Source organism: Chelonoidis abingdonii, chromosome 1 (genome assembly GCF_003597395.2).
Source record: "Chelonoidis abingdonii isolate Lonesome George chromosome 1, CheloAbing_2.0, whole genome shotgun sequence".
In the NCBI taxonomy this organism is placed as follows: domain Eukaryota; kingdom Metazoa; phylum Chordata; order Testudines; family Testudinidae; genus Chelonoidis; species Chelonoidis abingdonii.
The window spans coordinates 94,475,393-94,495,376 of NC_133769.1; the positions used below are offsets into that span (position 1 = coordinate 94,475,393).

The 19,984-nt window shown below is 40.8% G+C and overlaps 1 protein-coding gene across 13 annotated transcripts in view; it reads left to right on the forward strand.

Moving 5' to 3' along the window:
* ATF7IP (activating transcription factor 7 interacting protein) overlaps positions 1 to 19,984 on the forward strand; it is a 168,689-nt gene that overhangs the window by 37,772 nt on the left and 110,933 nt on the right. For 3 of the 13 annotated variants that reach the window (XM_075067642.1, XM_032789051.2, XM_032789055.2), the window contains exon 1: positions 19,287 to 19,563. The exons of 8 other annotated variants lie outside the window; for them this stretch is intronic. The gene's annotated coding sequence lies outside the window, so the exon portion shown is untranslated. Of the gene's footprint in view, positions 1 to 19,286; positions 19,564 to 19,984 lie in introns of those variants that run through there. 2 more of the 13 variants (XM_075067669.1, XM_075067687.1) reach the window with 2 other exon arrangements.

Sequence of the window (19,984 nt, forward strand, 5' to 3'; positions counted from 1 at the left end):
ATGAGGACACGGACACAGAATTCTCTCAAACTGTGAGCCCCAGTGCTTCGGAGATCATGGTGTTAATGGGGCAGGTTCGTGCCACGGAACGCCGATTCTGGGCCCGGGAAACTGGTGGGACTGCATAGTGTTGCAGGTGTGGGATGAGTCCCAGTGGCTGGGAAACTTTCGCATGCGTAAGGGCACTTTCATGGAACTTTGTGACTTGCTTTCCCCTGCCCTGAAGTGCCATAATACCAAGATGAGAGCAGCCCTGACAGTTGAGAAGCGAGTGGCAATAGCCCTGTGGAAGCTTGCAACGCCAGACAGCTACCGGTCAGTCGGGAATCAATTTGGAGTGGGCAAATCTACTGTGGGGGCTGCTGTGATGCAAGTAGCCAAAGCAGTTGCTGAGCTGCTGCTACCAAAGATAGTGACTCTGGAACTGTGCAGGTCATAGTAGATGGCTTTGCTATAAGGGGATTCCCTAACTGTGGTGGGGCGATAGATGGAACCCATATCCCTATCTTGGCATCAGGGCAGCCAGTACATAAACTGCAAGGAGTACTTTTCAATGATGCTGCAAGCACTGGTGGATCACAAGGGATGTTTCACCAACATCAATGTGGGGTGGCCGGGAAAGGTTCATGACGCTTGTGTCTTCAGAAACACTAGTCTGTTTAAACAGCTGCAGCAAGGGATTTACTTCCCAGACTAGAAAATAACAGTTGGGGATGTTGACATGCCTATAGTTATCCTTGGGGATCCAGCCTAGCCCTTAATGTCATGGCTTATGAAGCCATGCACAGGCAGCCTGGACAGTAGTCAGGAACTGTTCAACTACAGGCTGAGCAAGTGCAGAATGGTGGTAGAATGTGCATTTGGACGTTTAAAGGGTCGCTGGTGCACTTTACTGACTCGCTCAGATCTCAGCCAAACCAATATTTCCATTGTTGTTGCTGTTTTGCTATGTGCTCCACAGTCTGTGAGAGTAAGGGGGAGACCTTTATGGTGGGGTGGGAGGTTGAAGAAAATCACCTGGCTACTGATTACGCGCAGCCAGACACCAGGGCGATTAGAAGTGCTCACCAGGAAGCACTGCGCATCAGAGAAGCTTTGAAAACCAGTTTCATGACTGGCCAGGCTACGGTGTGACAGTTCTATTTGTTTCTCCTTGATGAAAACCCACCCTCTTGATTGACTCCTTCTCTGTAAGCCACCCACCCTTCCCCCTTCGATCACAGCTTGCTTGCAAAGGAAATAAAGTCACTATCGTTTAAAAACCATGTATTCTTTATTAATTGATTATAAAAATAGGGAGAGAACTGACAAGGTAGCGTGGGTGGTGTGTGGGATGAGGGGAAGGAAAAGGCCACTTGAAAACTTGTTGAATGACAGCCTTCTGTTGCTTAGGCTTCCCACTGGGGTGGAATGGCAGTATGCATGGAGCTTCCCCGCCCACCCCCAGCTTGCGTTCTTGGGAGTCTGGGTGAGGAGGCTGTGGAACTTGGGGAGGGCGGTTAAACAGGGCCTGCAGCGGCACTCTGTGATCCTGCTGCCGTTCCTGAAGCTCCACCGGATGCTGGAGCATGTCCATTTGATCCCACAGTAGCCCCAGCACTGCATCCTGCCTCTTCTGATCTTCCTGCCACCACCTGTCCTCACATTCGTCCCTCCTCTCCTCACATTCGTTGGCCGCTTTCCTGTACTGTGATACTGTGTCCTTCCACTCATTCAGATGAGCTCTTTCATTGCAGGTCGACTACATGATCTCAGAGAACATTTCATCTCGCATGTCGTTTTTTTTGCTGCCTTATCTGAGGTAGCCTTCGGGATGGAGGAAGGAGGCTTGAAAAATTTGCAGCTGTGGGAGGGAGGGGAAAAAGGAGAGAGAAGTATTTAAAAAGATTTTACAGAACAATGGGTATACTCTTTCATGGTGAACAACACTATTCACCTTACATAGCACATGTGATTTCGGTACAAGGTTGCATTTTGCATCTTAATATTGAGTGCCTGTGGCTTTGGTGTTGGAGATCAGACGCAGGGCCGGGCAACAGAATTCGGCTTGCATGCAGCCATGATAAGCCATTGTCTTTCGGCTTCTGCAACCTTCATAAAAGCAGCGCTCTCCTTTCCCATACCAAGCAAAGTTCGTTGAGTGCTGCGGTTTTTGTGTTAACGTGCAGCAGCAGAAACCAAACTAACCTCCTCCCCCCATCCAATTCTTTGGGATCATCGCTTTACTTCTCCCCCCATCGCGTGGTTGCTATCAGGGAAGATCCCTGGTAACCAAACACAAACAGCTCAGTGCCAATGCGCCCCCCCTCGCCCCCATGCTTGGCTAACTGGGGGGAGTATTTCTTTTCAGCCACAGGCAAACGGCCCAGTAGGAACGGCCACCTCTGAATGTCCCCGTAATTAAATTCCCATATTTCAACCAGGTTACCATGAACGATATCACTTTCCTGAGCATAACACAGTGAGATAAAGAACGGATGTTGCTTTAATGCCAGCAAACACCGGGACCATACGCTGCCAGTCTTTGTCATGCAATGATACTAGATTACTGGCTACTAGCATGGCGTGGTAAAGAGTCCTACCATGGAGGATGAAATAAGGCAGCCCTCCCCAGCAACCTTCTGCAAAGGCTTTTGGAGTACTTCCAGGAGGGCTTCATAGAGATGTCCATGGATGATTTCCGCTCCATCCCCAGACACGTTAACAGACTTTTCCGGTTGCTGTACTGGCCGCGAATGCATCCCAAGTCCTCAGGGCAAATTTAATCATTAAGAAATGGTTGCTTTTAAACCATGTTTTATATTTACAAAAGTATACTCACCAGAGGTCCCTTCTCTGGCTTCATGGTCCCAGGATACTGCCTTGGGAGGGTTGGAAGGCTATTTCAGTCAGGCTGAGGAAAAGATCCTGACTGTTGGGGAAAACGGTGTGCTGTGTGCTCTCCGCAAGCTCGTCCTCCTCCTCCTCATCTTCCCCATCCGAAAAATCCTCAGGCATGGCTAAGAGTACCCCCTCCTTGGAATCCACAGTCAGGGGTGGGTAGTGGTGGCAGCCCCCCTTATAATTGCATGCAGCTTAGCGTAGAAGCGGCATGTCTGTGGCCCTGTCCTGGAGCGTCTGTTTGCTTCTTTGGATTTCCAGTACACTTGTCTGAGCTCCTTAACTTTCATGCGGCACTGTAGTGAGTCCCTATTGTGGCCTCTCTCCATCATGCCCTTGGAGATATTTTTTTCAAATGTCTTGGCATTTCATCTTTTGGAACATAGTTCTGCTGGCACAGAATCATCTCCCCATACAGCGATCAGATCCAGTACCTCCCGTACGGTCCATACTGGAGCTCTTTTTCAATTCTCGGACTGCATGGTCACCTGTGCTGATCAGCTGTCCATGCTGGGCAAACAGGAAATGAAATTCAAAAATTCGCAGGGCTTTTCCTGTCTACCTGGCCAGTGCATCCGAGTTCAGATTGCTGTCCAGAGCGGTCACAGTGGTGCACTGTGGGATAGCTCCTGGAGGCCAATACCATCAAATTGCGTCCACACTAACCCTGATTCGAACCGGCAATGTCTATTTCAGCACTGTTCCCCACGTCGGAAAGGACTACAGAAACCGATTTTAAGAGCCCTTTATGTCGAAGTAATTGGCTTTGTTGTGTGGACGGGTGCAGGGTTAATTCGGTGTAATGCTCCTAAATTTGACCTTAACTTGTAGACCAAGCGTTAGACTCCTCTCAAATTCTGCAGCCATGGGCCTAAGATGGGCCCCTTCTAGCACCTCAGTAGTGATTATGAAAAGAGTTATTGCTGTGCTGGCTAAAGTCACTGATCGGCTCTCTTCTCTCCAGCACTGACTGTTTGACCTTCTTGGTACCCACAGTATCCAGCACTTAGTTAACATCTCTTTCAATGCTTATAGCCTTTTGGGCACCAAGTGACCTGTCTGTGGGCCTGATACTGGAGTCCCTGTTGCTGACTCGTATAACATCATCAGTACTAACTAGATCTTAGGCCACCAAAATTATGGTGGAGTGGAGAGGCTGATACTGTCTGCTTCCCTAACTTGGTAGGAAAGATGCAGGAGCGTCGGAGCATATCAAGGATAGCTCCACCACTGAAAGAAGTATGTTCTTTAAATTTTTTCCATTAGGACATAGTAGAGACTTATCTCCTGCTTTTCCTCCTCCTCCTCCATGGGCACCACACTGGCAGTCAAAGACAGATGTCAGAGAATACTCTTTGAGCAAGGGAGGCCATGGATTTCACAGGAAACAGGGCCCCTGTTTTTCTTCTGCGTACACCTATCCAGTATCCATATGCTTAGAGGCCTTTGGGTTTGCAGCTATATGACCACAAGCCAGTGCTGTGCTGCACCCCCTGCCTCTGGCCACATTTTCTTCCCCTAAGAATGAAGAGGTTCAATGGGCAGAGATGGAAGAACAATTAATCCTGGTGGCATTTTCATCATCCATGCCTAATGAGGCAGGCAGTCCTTCTATCCTCAGCTTTTAAGGTATTCCAAGACCTGATGGAAACACATGGCCCAGATCCAAGACTTCTTGCACTACTTTCCAGTGGGATAAGTCACACAAACTGCTACAGTCTTCTTTCTTCCATGTCTATTAACGAGGGATTTTTAAAGCCTGTAGAGGATTTGTGGTGGACTTTAACGTCAATGCCTGCCACTTCTGAGGAGCAGACATACTGTATGGAGTTTCTCCCAAGGGCTTTGAGTCCTTTTAGTTAACATCTGGTGCCAGGCTCATTTTGTTATAGCAGCTATCCAGGAACGATCCAGGCCCAGCAGCAAGGGCCTCCTAAAACAACAACAAAAGAAGACTGAGACTAGATTTGTTTGGCAGAAAAATCTATTCTTCTACTAGTCTCCAGATGTGTATTGCAAACCACTCTGTTTTGCCAGAAGCATTGGTCTGCACTGGGATAAATTGTCTCAGTTTATGGAAAGACTCCCACAGGATCACAGGGAAGAACCCAAATCCATCAGGCTAGAGGAACAGGTGATAGCTGGAACCTCCTTGCAGGCTGCTTTGTATGCATCTGATACTATACAAAGATAGGTTTGTTTGGCCACTTGTGTAAGCTGGAGCCATTCCTGCACCTCAGATGTCCTTGCAGGGCCCCTTCACGTGAGGCATAATGGGCAGAATGAGCCTAACCATTCCTTATTTCCTTCATTAATACAAAATCCTATATGAGTAGGACTCCTTAGTCATAGGGAAAGCTCGTGTGGCATAGAATCCATGTGTACAACATATGTCAAAGAACCACAGTCACTGTAAAGTAACTGTTCTTTATATAGTACTGTTTCTTCCTACCACACTAATGTCACCACAACCTACGCAGATTAGGGTTCTTGTTATGCGAAAAAATCATGTACAGGTAAATATCTAGAAACATTTAGGAGTGGATGGGACATTATGTGCAAGGTACTATCTGGACCGATGAACAGCTGTTTCTCCTCAGTTCTCCATGTTGGAGTGCCTTTTGCACTGCTTTTCTGTGAGAGCTACCGCTCTTGGTCTGCTCACACACAGCATCCAGCATGTAAGTTATTCTCAGTTATATTGTATGAGTGCTATGTCCAGCCACTCATGAATTACACTGCAGAGTAACACCAGCAAATTCCCATTTCCAGACATTCCCCAGAAATGTATGTCTTGTACTGCCAGCTCTCTGTTGGACAAGACAAGCTCATATAAAGTCCATCATTTTATTAATAGAAAATGATATGCCCAAATCCTGTTATCCCAAATGTAGTTTCCCAAACACCTCAATTCAAACACATTGGTTTATCTAACAGTAAAACAAATGTATTAACTACAGAAAGAGAGATTTTTAAGTGACGATAAGTATTGAGGCATAAAAGTCGGAATTGGTTACAAGAAAATTAAAAGTAAAACACAACTAATACCTAACTTAGCTTATTAAGTGAATTCAAAGCAGATTTCTCTCACCACATTTCAGCAGCCTTATTGGATGAATCTCTTTCAATTAGGATCCCTCCCCCCAGTCCAGTGCAGCTTACTTTGTTGTTCAGGTGTTGTGGATGCTGGGGCAGAGAGAAAGGGGAATGATAATTTGGGGTGTCTGCTCTCCCTTGTTGTTTTTCTTTGTTGAGAATCATCCCCTGTTGAGGTTCAGAAAACAGAAAGTCTGTGTGATGGGAACCCCAAACTATTTCTTTGTCAAGATGTAGTTTTTTTGCTCCCAACCTCGTTTCTGCCAAAGAACAGCCACTTAACCAGGTGATGGTCCATTTGATTTTTGTTGACACCTGGTTGAGGTGTTGGCTAGCCTTTAGTCTTTGGGAAACTGGTTTGTGACAGCTCCCCAGACTTGGAACATGTATTAGTAATATCATATAGTAGAACCATGTAACTTTACATACAATGTTGCCTGCCATGCATATTTTACCAGGACAGTAATGGATAGCAAATTGAGTTTTCAAATCATACCTCACAAGACATATTTTGTTCAAAATTTACCGTAGCCCTGTGAAAAGGGGTGAACATCGGGGGACAGACTGTCACAGTGGAAAAGTAAATACTCCCTGCATTTTTTTTATTTCTTGCATTTTTCCTTGCAACCTTTTGCTTGCCCTCACGAGGTCTTAATGTGCTTTACCAAAATGGCAACAAAACAAATCTTTATGGCTTAAATTTAGTAGTGATCAAAATAGAAGGAGGAATTTGATTTTGAAATGAATGAATTGTATAAGCTGATCGCTTTATTTAAAAAAAAAATTCTCTTGAAGGGTCTATGGCCTGTTTGATCAGACTTTGTGAAACAGTTGTGAAGAGTTTGGTTGCAGTTGGTATTGCATTTAGTAATGCATTGCCTCTGGGTTTTTTTTATGTGCAAATGCTAGGTTCATTTAAGTATTCCCAAGTGGCAGAAAGCCAGTATTGAGATGGCCCAAGAAGAGTTGCTTAGCAACTGTGTGCGCTATCTCTTGGCCACAGATGATAATAGATAGTGTTAGCAGCAATGCAGCTAACAGAGAAAGACACTCACTTGCTCTCTCTACCTCCCCGCCGCCCCCAACCAAATTTGAATAAGACTCAATTCAGGCAGTGTTGAATCTTCAGAATACCTGTCTGATGAGGATACCTGACTGAAGATAGATAGGGGTGTAATAATCAAGAGTTGTGTTTTGGGTTTTTTTAGGTTGTTTAAAACTGTCTAATTTAAATTTGTGCAATATTTCAGAGAGGACTACTTAAGGTCTGATTGTCATATCCTTCTCCCCAGCTTGCTTGCTTCTGAATTCACCCAACTTGATTAAGCCAATTTAAAAAATACACCTTACATGTTTTGATAGTTTTAAATTTCTAGAGGCTGCTCAAGCTTTTTTATGAGACTTCTGAAAACCAAGTACCCAATGATGGGAGGAACGTATTAATCCTAATAGCGTAACATCAGAGGAAACTAATAAAGAAAACTCATTTACTTAAAATCATTATCATCTAAACTATTCGTTATGGAAATGTAGTTCTGAGGAAAAAAGTATTTGGATGCCAAAATATGCTTTTGTTTTTGTTTACTACCAGTCTGTCCTTGACACACACAACCCTGTCTACTGTGTATCTAAAATCTGCCGTTTATAACATAGGCTTTCAAAATGTCATTAATTAGTGGGAGAAAGTGACTTAGTAGCTTCACAAACTAAATTAGAGTAGTATGGGTGCCTCTCTTTTGGTAAATACTGTATCTGTGCATGTCGTACATTTCAGCTTGCCATTGTCCAAATGTGAGACATTAACACAAAAGGAAAGGTATGATTTCTTGGTTTGAACAGAGGACTGGGAGTCAAATGCTTGAATTCTAATCCTGGCTCTGACATAGTCCCCCTGTGGCTTTGGCCTAGTAATTTACAGGTTAACTTTCAAAGCAGTCTCTCATTTTGGGTGCTTTAGTTATTGGTCACCTAATTTTGAGGTATCTAAGGACCTGATTTTTCAGAACTGAGGCACACCCAGGCCTCCACTTGAAGCTTAGTACTTCTGAAAATCTGGCCCTATTGGCTTCTTATTGAATCGTCAAAGAGACAGCTTTTGACTGTGCGGACCTTAACTCTATGCGTGCATGCATGCACCGCATCTCTAAAATGTTATAATTCACTTAAGAGTTTTTGAGGATCAATTTGCTAATGATTGTGGATTGCTTTGGAGATGAAAGATGCTGTAAAGCTTTGTTAGATCAGTTATCTTTAAATGATGTGGTATCATTGATGTCATATTGTCTGTAGCCTCACTTTGTGGTTTTGCATTTCATATGTATAATTTAAAATAAAATATTGAAACTTTGGGTTTGTATGGAAGAGGCAAATTTGGATCTAAAATCCTCATGGAAGACCACATTATTATGGCTCGCGTGTGTTGACCCAGCTTTTGGAAAATGCAAATTTGCTTTGTGTGTGTGTGTGTGTATTCATTGAGCAGCATTTTTTGTTGTTGTTGTTTTTGTTAAAAAAGAACTGAAGTTTGTCTGTCTGTTCCAGTTATCTTGAAAACTGCGGTCTCACTCACATTATATCATCGTTCCCTCTCTGATAGATGGATGTGGTTTTTTCACTCTTTTTTGTGCTTTTAGATCCGAGAAGTTCCTCTTTTAATGGCTATTTTTAAACATCTCTCAGAGCTAATATCATGTTATGCTCCTGTATCCTCCTGAGGGGTCCCAAAGTGCTTTGTAAACTATTGTGGAACTGGAAATATTTCCTAATCGTTTGTTTTAATTAACTTAAAAAAAAAAAAGTGAAAATTTACAGCAAATATTTCCAGACCTCTTCTGCCCTGTAGCTACTTTAATATTCATTTTGTGCTGTCCTGCAGTGGCAATGGACAGCAGCAACTGCACTCACTTCATCTCCTTGTTATTGGGCCACTGCTCATACTTGTGCTGCCAGTGCCATGGGACTTTACTTAACTGTTAGTTTTTTATTTCCTGGCTTAATCTTTCCACAACCACAGTCTTACTGTCTTTCCTTGGGAACAGGCAGTGCTGTCCCCTATCCCCTGGAAGATACTGTTCCACTATGGAAATTAAACAAGTCTTAATATTAGCAGCTTCACTTGTAGAAAATGTAACGGACGCAAACACATCAGTTCTGTATTACTTGATATGCATACAGCACCACTGAAATACGATCACCTTCAAGGTGAAGAGTGAGAGTTCATAGTCAGCCAATATGTGTTGCACAATAAATTAATCAATGTATCCATATGTTTGAACATTGGGTGTATTGTGACTTTTGCAAGTCCTGTGGCAGTTGCTTTGTATCCTGCAACGGGTTTCACTGCTTGGGAAATGTAAAAGTGTTAAGTTTTGTTGTCAAGAATATATAGTCAGTATATTCAACATCTTTCTCCAGAATGTTGCATTGTTTTTCTTATAGGAGACGTCCAGCTTGACAATTTTACAGCAGAGAAAAAAATGTGAAATAGAGGTAATCAAAACAACTTTTTCTTCAACAACTTGTTTTCATGTAGAAGAGCATCAAACCATTATTATTTATTTATTAAGGTAGCATCTAGGGACCCCAACTGAGATCAGGGTCCCATTATGCTAGGCATTTTTTTCAAACAAGGAGAATGTAAACTCTTCACTGCACGGACAATCTTAGATAGTAAAAACAAACCTCTGCGGGAGGGACTATAACATTCAAGAAGAGTGTGCAAATGTCATGTTAGTCTCATAATTTTTTGTTGGTTTCTTTTAAAAAAAATTAGGTTGGGTTTTGTTGAGAAGGAAGTAGAGTAGGAAGAGGAAGGGGGCATTAAAGGGTGGGAATTAAGTAGATAGAGGAAAGGGTAGCATGGAGGGTAGTTGAAGTTAGACTGAAGTGGAGAGACTGAGGGTAGAGAGTTGGAGCAAATAGTCAAAAGACATACAGGAAAAAATTTCCAGAGTAAAAAACTGGAGAGTGGAGAGGATGTGATGCTTCCTGGGGGTACCCAGAATTCAGGCACCTCACAGAGCACCTGCCATTAGCATGAAGAAACCTTCTTGTGTCTACCAGGGCTCAGCTACCCAGCTCCACCAGCCACATGCAACACAACTGCTCCCCTTTAGTTCTACACAGGCCCTGCTGTCTCTCCAGGTTAGTGAAAGGCAAACTGCAACTGCTCTGAGGATCTCCCTAGAGTGTCCAGCCCCTGGATCACTGGACACATGCTATTCACAAATCCACTAATTCCAAAGAAACAGCACACCCCAGTTTACCAGTTCCACCTCTGATCACCACCCTGCTTCACATAGCACTTAGATATGTTTATAGTGAAATCAAGTCTAGGTTTATTTAACAAAGCATAGAGATTCAAAGTACACCTCTACCCCAATATAACGTGACCTGATATAACACGAATTTGGATATAACGTGGTAAAGCAGCGCTCCTGTGGCAGGGGAGGGGGCCTGCGCGCTCCGGAGGATCAAAGCAAGTTCGATATAACGCGGTAAGATTTTTTTGGCTCCTGAGGACAACATTATATCGGAGTAGAGGTTTAATAGTAGCAGAATTATGAAACAAATGGTTATATATAAAATAAAAAAATATATAATAATAATCTAGAGTCTAGACAAAATTAACAAGATATTCTCATGTCTAATAGTATTGCACACCAGTGCTTTACAGCCAGGCAGGCTGTTACTCTCTCTTCATATGACAAACAAATGCTATCAGCTTGTCTCCACGGTGAAGTATCCAGGGTGTCTCTTGGAATTCCTAGCTATATCAGAACAATCCTTTGTTCTTATTCATAAACAGGATACCCCCTTCTGTTTGGTTTTTTTTCCTATGGCTTTCCTCTCTTTTTGATTTCACAGTTTCTTGTTTAGCATCAAGTTCAGTGACCATTGTGAAGCGAACAATACACATATGACCAGACAGGGAGATAAGTGTCTGTTACCTCCTACCTGAAAGGAACTTGTCGGAGTCATGTCATCCCCTGGTCACCTATCTTACCAAGACCTTAAGAATATAATTTTCAATAGTTGCATAACTTCTTAAATGTTATCTTTAAATATATTTTGCAATGATTATGGTGACAAGTGGGCTACTGGCTCTCTGTAGAAACCTCACATGTAAGCCCAATAGATTCCTATAAAAACCCTGTTCCCTCTGCCAGTTGGCATCAAGGGGTCCCTGTGTCATGGAAAAGTCAGGTATTGATGACATCAGTGTCTGAAGGTTCCTTCTCTAGTTGCTTGTCTCTGCTGGCTGAGTTTCTGGCTGTCCCCTCCCAGCAGTTTTTCTTCTCTGCACTCGTGGCAGGGAGCAGGGGTTGGGCTGCATGGGCCCTGGTGTGCCTGAGGGGGGCTGTCCCCTGCACAGTTCTGGGTCTTGAGTTGCTAGGGGGAGAATAAGTCCAGCTGGGTCTCAAAGATGAATTCTCCTGTTTCATGGAGTTAGAACAGTGTGGATTCTTCACTGCAGAGAAAAGTTTCTGTATTTAGCCTTTTGTTATGGTCTTGATTAATAAATGCAGTATAATTCAGTCTTTAATTTTCTGTGAATACAATGTCAATTTTTAGAATGCAAAGTTGGACACTTGTCACATTGGATGGCAGTTCAGGAATATGTGGATGTGCAAGGGTGAGAAACAGTCCAATTTGTGTTTTTTGCCTTCTAGCTTTCTGTCCTCCCTCTCTTCACCCCCCTACTCACTCCTGGTGGTAGTGCAGCTGCTGTACTAGCTCTTACAGTCACCCACTGCTCCTGCTGTCTGGCCTAGATGTTTTTGAACTGAGCCCATGTGCTCTCTTGTTCTTTTCATGTAGTATGGCCAGCCCAAAGCTTTGAAAATCATGAGATTGACATAAAATCATGAGATATTGAAAACATAATTTTTTGGGGGTATCTGTGTCTTTTTAGGTGTATAATGAGCAACACTGTGAGAACCATTGGGCATTGGGAGGCTAACACATTTGTGCCTTACAACTTTGGGTGGACAGGGAGAAAGTATCCGCTTACCCAGCTGTTTTTGTAAGATTGAAACAAAACCTTGGTTTCTTTAAAACAGGAAGGGATATTAGTACTGTCTTCCAAAATCAAGATAATTCTGGTAGACTGACTGTTTGGATACCATCTCTGTGAGTTAAGACAGTGCATGTAGAAGATCATTCTAATTCTACAAGATCAAGTGCTCTGGACAGACTTTTCTTTTCTTTTCTTTTTTTTTTCTGCTAACCCTTTGCTTATATCATATGCAAATATGACCTTGCAAGTGTGAACAAATCTAAAAACTTTATGTGATGACTGTTGAAAAAGGCAACTTTTCAAATTAACTATACTTTCTGTATATTTTTAAGTAACTGAAATGCTTTTGTTTTGTTTCATTATAATTTGAAAAATGAACCCAAATAGTTGGCAATTGACAGTAGGCTCTTAACCTTTAATTATAGGTAGTAGCAAATAGACATGCATTTCATTCTTTAATTTGTTTCTTGCTGTAGATTGTGGCTAGCTTCCTTTACTTGAAAGTCATCTAATGTAATACAGATTAGTTATACAGGGGGTCCCTGGTATACGTCTCCCTCTTATCTGTTGTTTTGCATATCCGTTGCTCATCAGTAGGGGAACGTGTTACAATTTATGTCAGTCCACATATCCGTTGCCAACAGCCTCCTTCCCACCGTGATCAGCTGTTTTGCAGCATGCAGGAGGCTGTGGACGAGGGGGAGGAGTAGGAATGTGGTGCGCTCGGAGGAGGGGCGGAACTGGGTGGGAAGAGGTGGAGAAGGGGGCAGGAAGAGGCAGAGCGGGGATAGAGGGTATCTGTCCCCAGTATCCGTCGTTTCGTTATCCTTCGCCTTTTTCAAGAATGCAACTCCAATGTATACCAGGAACCCGCTGTAGAACATTCTAGAACTGTGTGAATCATATTGGAGGAAGTCTAACCTTTCATGCGTTTGCTGTTAAAATGAGGCATTAATTAAATAAGAGCAAGGATGGTCCTTGAGAGACCCAGGTTCAGTTCCCTGCTATGTCCAATACCTCCTGGGCCTCAGTTCTCCATCTCTAAGATAGGGAAAATAGTACTTCCCTACTTCCCAGGGGTGTGGCAGAGTTAAATGCACTCAAGATTGTGAGGTGTTCAGATAACTACAGTAACAGGGAAGGTTGGGGGGCAGATAAGTAGCTAAGGTAGATAAAGTAAATGTAAGTGCCCTTACTGCAGAATTGCACAGAGAAAGTGCATAGAATTCCAAAGAGACGCTCCCCTCCCCCCCCACATCATGAATTTTTTTAATCTTCCAGGTTTAACTTCTGGACACTTTTACTCTTTACACTCAAAGAAAGCTGTCTCTTGGCATACATATGATCAGGAAAAAAAATATTTGAATCTAAGATTGACCTGGACAGAAAAATTTCACTGGCATTTTGTATAAACCAGAATGTTTCTTTGCCTTCACAGCTCCCATCAATGCCACCTTCTAATTTCCTGTGGGAATGGCTAGTTATATCTCATATAGAATTTGGTGCCTTGTGTACCAGGTTCCGTGTCTCAGTGATATCAAAGAATAGATGCAATTGGTGAGATCAAAAGGGATGATGCTGAGCCTTTGGTCTTCACATGATTTAATTTAAAGAAATCTGAGAAAAATTTAGTAGAGCTGTTCAGAGTCTGTATAATTTATTGCTTTATGGCTAAAGTTGTGGCTTTGGTCACCAGGAAAAAGTGAAGGTAATCTAATTTATGCTGCTACAGTAATACAGAGGTTTGGAATACTGTACCCCAAGGATCTCTGACCTCCCGTCTTGCTGTTGGAGAGGGATGTCCTCAGTGTGATCAAATGTGAAATTAGTTACTAGTTTTTGTGGGGGATTTTTTTCAGGAAATTTTGTGTTTATATTGTCGTTATTGCCATGTCTTTTTAGTGGACTTCAAACAAGGTTAGTCTGGCCTCCTCCATATGCCAGGCTTGAATTTGGTTCTTTATTGTCACCTATGTTTTCACATCTTAGGGCTTTAACTCATATACTACACTTATTTTCAGAAGTCGATTTAATTTCTGAGCCAAGGAATTAAATGTTGACATGGTATATAGGAATTTTTTAGCATGGACATGTATCTTAGATGTGCAAATAAATAAGACAGAAAATTATTGCTCCATGACTGCATTTAACCCTTTCCAAAAGGGTCAGAGTTGAAGGGAAATGTTGAGCTCTTCTTGAGTATATACCATACTAGCTATTCGTTTTTTGCAACCTAATTCCCTTTTGCTAATACACATGTGGTTTCTTTCATTTAATTATAACTGCGTCTCTTGTTTCTTCTCAGGACAGAATAGGGTCAATAAAACCATCTGTTTATGTAGCAATAAGAATTGAAAAAACAGTTTTTAAAATATACTGTAGTTGTAAGGTTGTATTAAAATTGTAAAGGTGTTTTGAGTTTCTAGATAGCATAACTTCTAAAGGAGTTACTACATACTGTTAGTCCTCATTATGACTGACTATATTTGAACAAGAGCAAACAGACACATGAATTCTGAGAATCATGTCTGTGCAAGACTTAATTAGCCCTAGGCTAAGGTATTTCAAGCTTCAATAGCTATGTTCCCTTAGGATACGCTGGCAAACTAGACACTGATTTTTTTCAGCAGTCTCTGCCCTTTTCATTGATGCAATACTGACTTTCTGTGATGAATATTTTGACAGAAACTCCATGTTTTGTTTGGGGTAGTTGGATGTCAGGTGGAACCATCCAGCACAGCTATGGGCTACAGTAAATCATTCTTCTCCCTCAACACTTTTCCATGTATATTTTAAAATAGAACTCAAACTGGTTTTATTATTAGCAGTCCAGATAAATTTTGAGAATCTTATTTCAGAAAGGTTATAATGTTTGAATTAAAATCAGGATGTGTCTGGCTTTTAGTGGGAGAGTTTGTGGGTGTTATGGAGTAAAAACTTAACCCCAAATTTAAATGAGCTAATTTTAATTAAAACACAAATATATTAGCATGAATTTAAATACATGAATTTTAACAAAAGCATAATGAATGTGTATCCATATAAACCATCAAAAAATCTTCCTTCTTTATAGAAGATAAAAATGTAGGTGCAGCATTGCAGGAATCCTTCACTAAGATCTTTCTAAAAGGGAAGGTGGTATAAATTAACTATTTACCTTTTGTGGTAGTAAATTCCTAATTTTAATAGGAATCAGTAGTTTTAAGTGTGAGTAACATATGCAACTATGTGAATTTGAACAAAAAGATACAAAGGAAATGAGATTTTTTTTGCTGTAAGTTGATTTCTTGTGCAGCATTTACCTGCCTACTCCCCTGCCCTTTCATGTGAAAGTATTGTCCATATTGCAGTCTTCCACCTGCCGCTGAAGAATCTGATTGATATAGCCCACAGTCAAAATCAGGCTGTTAAATTTGATCATCAGCAATCTACTTCTTTACAGCAATTCGTCTTAGTGCTTTCAAGCAACAAGAACTGTGTGTTACCATTTCACAGCTGGAACAAGCACTGTTCTATGCAGTTATAATAATAATAAAATAGTCTCCAATTATTATTATTATTATCTCCCCCTGTCTTCACTAGCAGGACCAAGTACTGATTTTTCCCCAGATCCCTAAGTGGCCCCCTCAAGGATTGAGCTCACAACCCTGGGTTTAGCAGGCCAACGATCAAACCACTGTGCTATTTTCTCTTGCCCTTCCTTCTTCTAATGTTTGGTCAATGAGATGTTTTTGAGTTTTGAAGAGTTTCCAGTCAGAGATCAAATTATGCCTCTGCCTTGTTTTTATGTGAACCTGTTGGCCTTCAGAAAACTTCGTCTGTTCATTCAGATGGACCTGTGTAGATCACATGTGGCACCTACACCATAATTCTGCTCATGAAGGTCCCCACATCCATTACAGTGGGTCTTCAGCTTACTCATGGCTCTGGAAGCAGAACTCAGATATCTCAGTCACTAACAGATGAGAAGAAACCACTGACCCTGTAGACTTTGATGGTACCTATTTTTTCAGTTTTTCCTACTGTGATGTCAAATGTATTTTAAATGAATAAAAATCATAATTTAAATTGTCCAGAAAATGCAAAAATATAAGTATTGGATGTCATGTGGGGGCTTATCCATATTACTAGTAGTAATTTCATTGCATGAAAAATGTAAACAATAGGAAAATGCTTGATATTTGATTTCATATGTGGATAACTGTCAAATTAAAACCAGTTTTATTGTGGACAAGACAGAGTACTGCTCTTCAATGAGAACTACTCCTCTGCAGCATTTCAGCTGTCAATTCCATGAAGTTTTGACAGTAGGGTTGTGCAAAGAAAGGCCACCGTTTTCTTTATAATGGGGTGGTTGTAATTTTGTCATTCTCGTACTCAAAAACTGAATAATTATTGTGATTAAACTTTTAAAAAAGAAAAAAAAATCTTCATGTACAAATAACAAGCATGAAAGTTTTCTATTCAGAACTGAAATGCTCCTGGAAATGTTTGCTCAACACACAGCAGCGGTCAAAAAAGCATACAAAACATTAGCATTTATAGAAATGGGCTAAAAATAATACTTGTACGCCATGGATTCTGCTGGGAACCTCAAGTCTGGGTTTCCCTTGCTGAGGCCTGTATGGCCTGTGGACTACTCGAGCTTGGCAGTACCCTGGTGGGGATGAGTGGCAGATGCTCTGTTGGGTTCTACCAGGCTTCTTTGGGTTGACTCCTCCTTGGTTTGGAGGAGAGGAGGATTGGTGGTAGTCTCCCAAAACCACTCATTTAAGGTGCCAAAAAGAACTATCACAGTGGATTATACAAATCTTCATAATATGTTCTTCTGTCCTTTCTTTCATGCTCTGGCAAGCAATGAAATTGGTAACAATGAAGTATTATCATTGGTCATTTTTAGTTAGTATCCATTGAAATAGACAAGGCTGGTCACAGCTCTTAGTTGTTGTTTCAGGTTTGCAATTGTAGGCATGTTACTGGATCAGTTACAGGTGGTTTGAAGGGATCTTGGTAACCTATGAGCTAAGGACTTTTTTAAAATGAAAGGGTAGAGAACAAGAAGACAGCATAAAAGATGCTGGTACACAGTATTGCCGTGTACTAGCTCAATCTGAACCCTGTTTTTGATCTCAAGGAAACATTCTGTCAAATGGGAATCGCCAGAGCACAGCGGGATGTAGAGAGCACTATGTTGTCAAAATTGGCAGAAAGCTGATTAAGTTTACAGCTCCTTTTCATTGCCGAAGCAACATAAAAGAGCCATATTTTTTGGTGTGATATATGTACGCACTTCCTGTTTCCCATTGTGAGCTCCTCTTCAGTCAGCTTGAGTAATGATTCATTTGTTAAGCCTTGACAGTCTTTTTTACTGGTTGTGACTGTAGAATTTGCTTTGTGGCAGAATTAGGTTGAAAAAGTGGCTGGGCTATAACTGCTTATGTTTGAAGTTGAAACATAATGAAATGCAGTTTGGAAATGCTCTTTGAAAAATATCTTGAATCTTTTTCTTTGAGTGCATAGTTTTATATTTTTGAGTTGAATGACAGATATTTTCCTGTCAGCAAAGATAAAATAATAACTGGCTGACTATTGACCTAAGAGAATTTAATCTATCATCATATGTTACTAGTTCAAATACATCTTACCCAAATCTGTGCTTGAGATTCTTGATTTTATACTGTCATTGATGTTTATTAGAAAGTGATTGTTCAGCATTATAGAAACACGCAGTATCTGTCATTAGCCAGGGCCATTGTTCATACTAATAAATTGAAGACCTTTCATTGAAAGTGTTTCTCTTATCCTTTGCCATTAGTAGTAAAAAGAAAACAACATTGGTTAGCTATACCTTTCAAGCTGTCCTGACAGTAGTTGATACTTAATGAAAATATTTAGTCTGTAAATATTAGTCAGACAGCTGCTTTATGGGTAAAGGGCCATACCAACCAATAAAAATAACAAAATAGACTTTTTCAGTAGAAAATAGCCTAGTAAATGTTTATGACTTTAGATATGGTTGATAAAACTACTACTTATAGAAACCTGTTTCATGGCAAAGTGACACTTCTTCCTTCCAAAATTTATTCTTTAGAAGTTTTCTAATGTTCACATTTCTTTTGTCTTCCTTTTTAGTGGAATTGAGTACATTTATGTCGTGTATTCATGATTCTGCTCTGAAGGATCCCAAACTATTAACTGCCCTGTCTGTGTTCTACATGCCAGCAGCCATCTCTGGTTACAAAAAGTAAAATAAATAAATAAAATAAAAATCCTAATTTAATTTGTATAACCTAGAGGACAATATTTGTGGGAGTGTGCGCATGTGTATGTACATATATGCAATAATTTGGCAGCGAAGTTGGTGAAAACTGGACTGCTGAAGTTGATTATCTCGGGGATGAAGGGAAGTCTCCAGTAAACCATTGTGGATACTGATCTTTGCCCTACTTAGAGTAATTTCAGAGATATATTTGCGAAAACTTAAAAAATTGCCATATGCTTACTCCCCACCCCAATCCACTCCATGCTGGATTCTGTTTTATTACCAAGAGACTCCGTGTGTAAATGGAAGATTTCTTTTTTATGTTCAGGCTGCTCACCATGCTAAATTGCTTATGAGAAGAGTCCTGTAGTCTGGAATCTCTGCTAGTGCTCCTCATTGTGTATTGTTGCAGGCTAGTGGTCTCCTCAGCAGAAAGATAATTTACAAGGCAGGAATAAAATCTCAGTTTCAGGGATGCCACAGTCCAATATGAATGATTGTTGCAATCACTTCCATTTTAGTGGATAGTATTGCCAAATGTTTGATTGTAACATCACCAAATTAAACTGACAGAGATCACAAGTGTAACATAAGAGTTTCTGTTCACACCTATTTGCATGATCACACCCGTTAATGGGAAATAATGAGAGAGAAGGTATAAAGATGTATATGACAGATTATAACTGTATGAAAATACCATTAATATTTTTGTTTGCTTGAGTGTAATAGGGGTTCTTTAATAAAATGCTTAATGAAAATGACTAGCCTAGCTTGGCTTTTTAAAACTAATTTTTCCTTTCATAAAAAAGCATAAACATTAGAAAAATATATTATACAATATTTAACACTTTTGCCTTCAGTGCAATATTTGAAGACTGTGTGAGCCTTTCATTTCTTGAATTTGCAGAGAAGTTGCTTATCTGTCTCTGCCACATAGACGTATAGTTTCAGGTGTAAAATTTTATTTGGAAGGATATACATATTGTACATGCATATATGTATAATTTTGCAATTTGAGGCATCATGAGTTGGCTTGTAGTCTTCTCCTATTTTCACACCCATTCGAGGTCTCGCCCAGTGTACTGATTCTATTTTCAGCTTGTTGCCAGGCAGATTTTTGTATTTCTCCTTCTGGTTGCTCAGCCTCCAGCTACTGATAGGTGTATGCAAACTAATCTTCAGCAGCCAACCAGAGGGGCTATGCAAATCTCCACTTAGTCCTGTGACATCAGACTAGTTAAGTATAGTTTCTGTTGCTGGGAGAGCTGATAAGGTGGCAACATGGCTGCAGGGGGCTCTCTTTTGGGTATGTTTTTTACATTTACAAATGATTTTTATCATTATTTAATGTAAAAGTAAACAAATGGATTCCCCGCTCCCAGAAAAAAAAAGAAAAAGGTAATCAGTATTCTAACCAAGTTTTAATTACAGGAAATAAAACATCAACAGGTTTTGAAGGAACAAGAAGTCTTGCTTCCTTGAATTAGATTTGAAGGATCTAGTGTTTTCAGTAGTGACCTATATCTGTGGTAGTGCATAGGTGACTGGGTGTACTAAGCAAGCAAATAAACAAAACAGTCCCCAACAGGTGTACATCATCTCTCTGTGGAAAGCAAATCTTCCCTAGAGAAAAACAAACCTAGAATATTAAGAGCATGTTAAAATTCACATTTTTGAGAAATTGAACAAATGCTCTTTTAGATAGATTTTCAAATAGCCATTTTTGG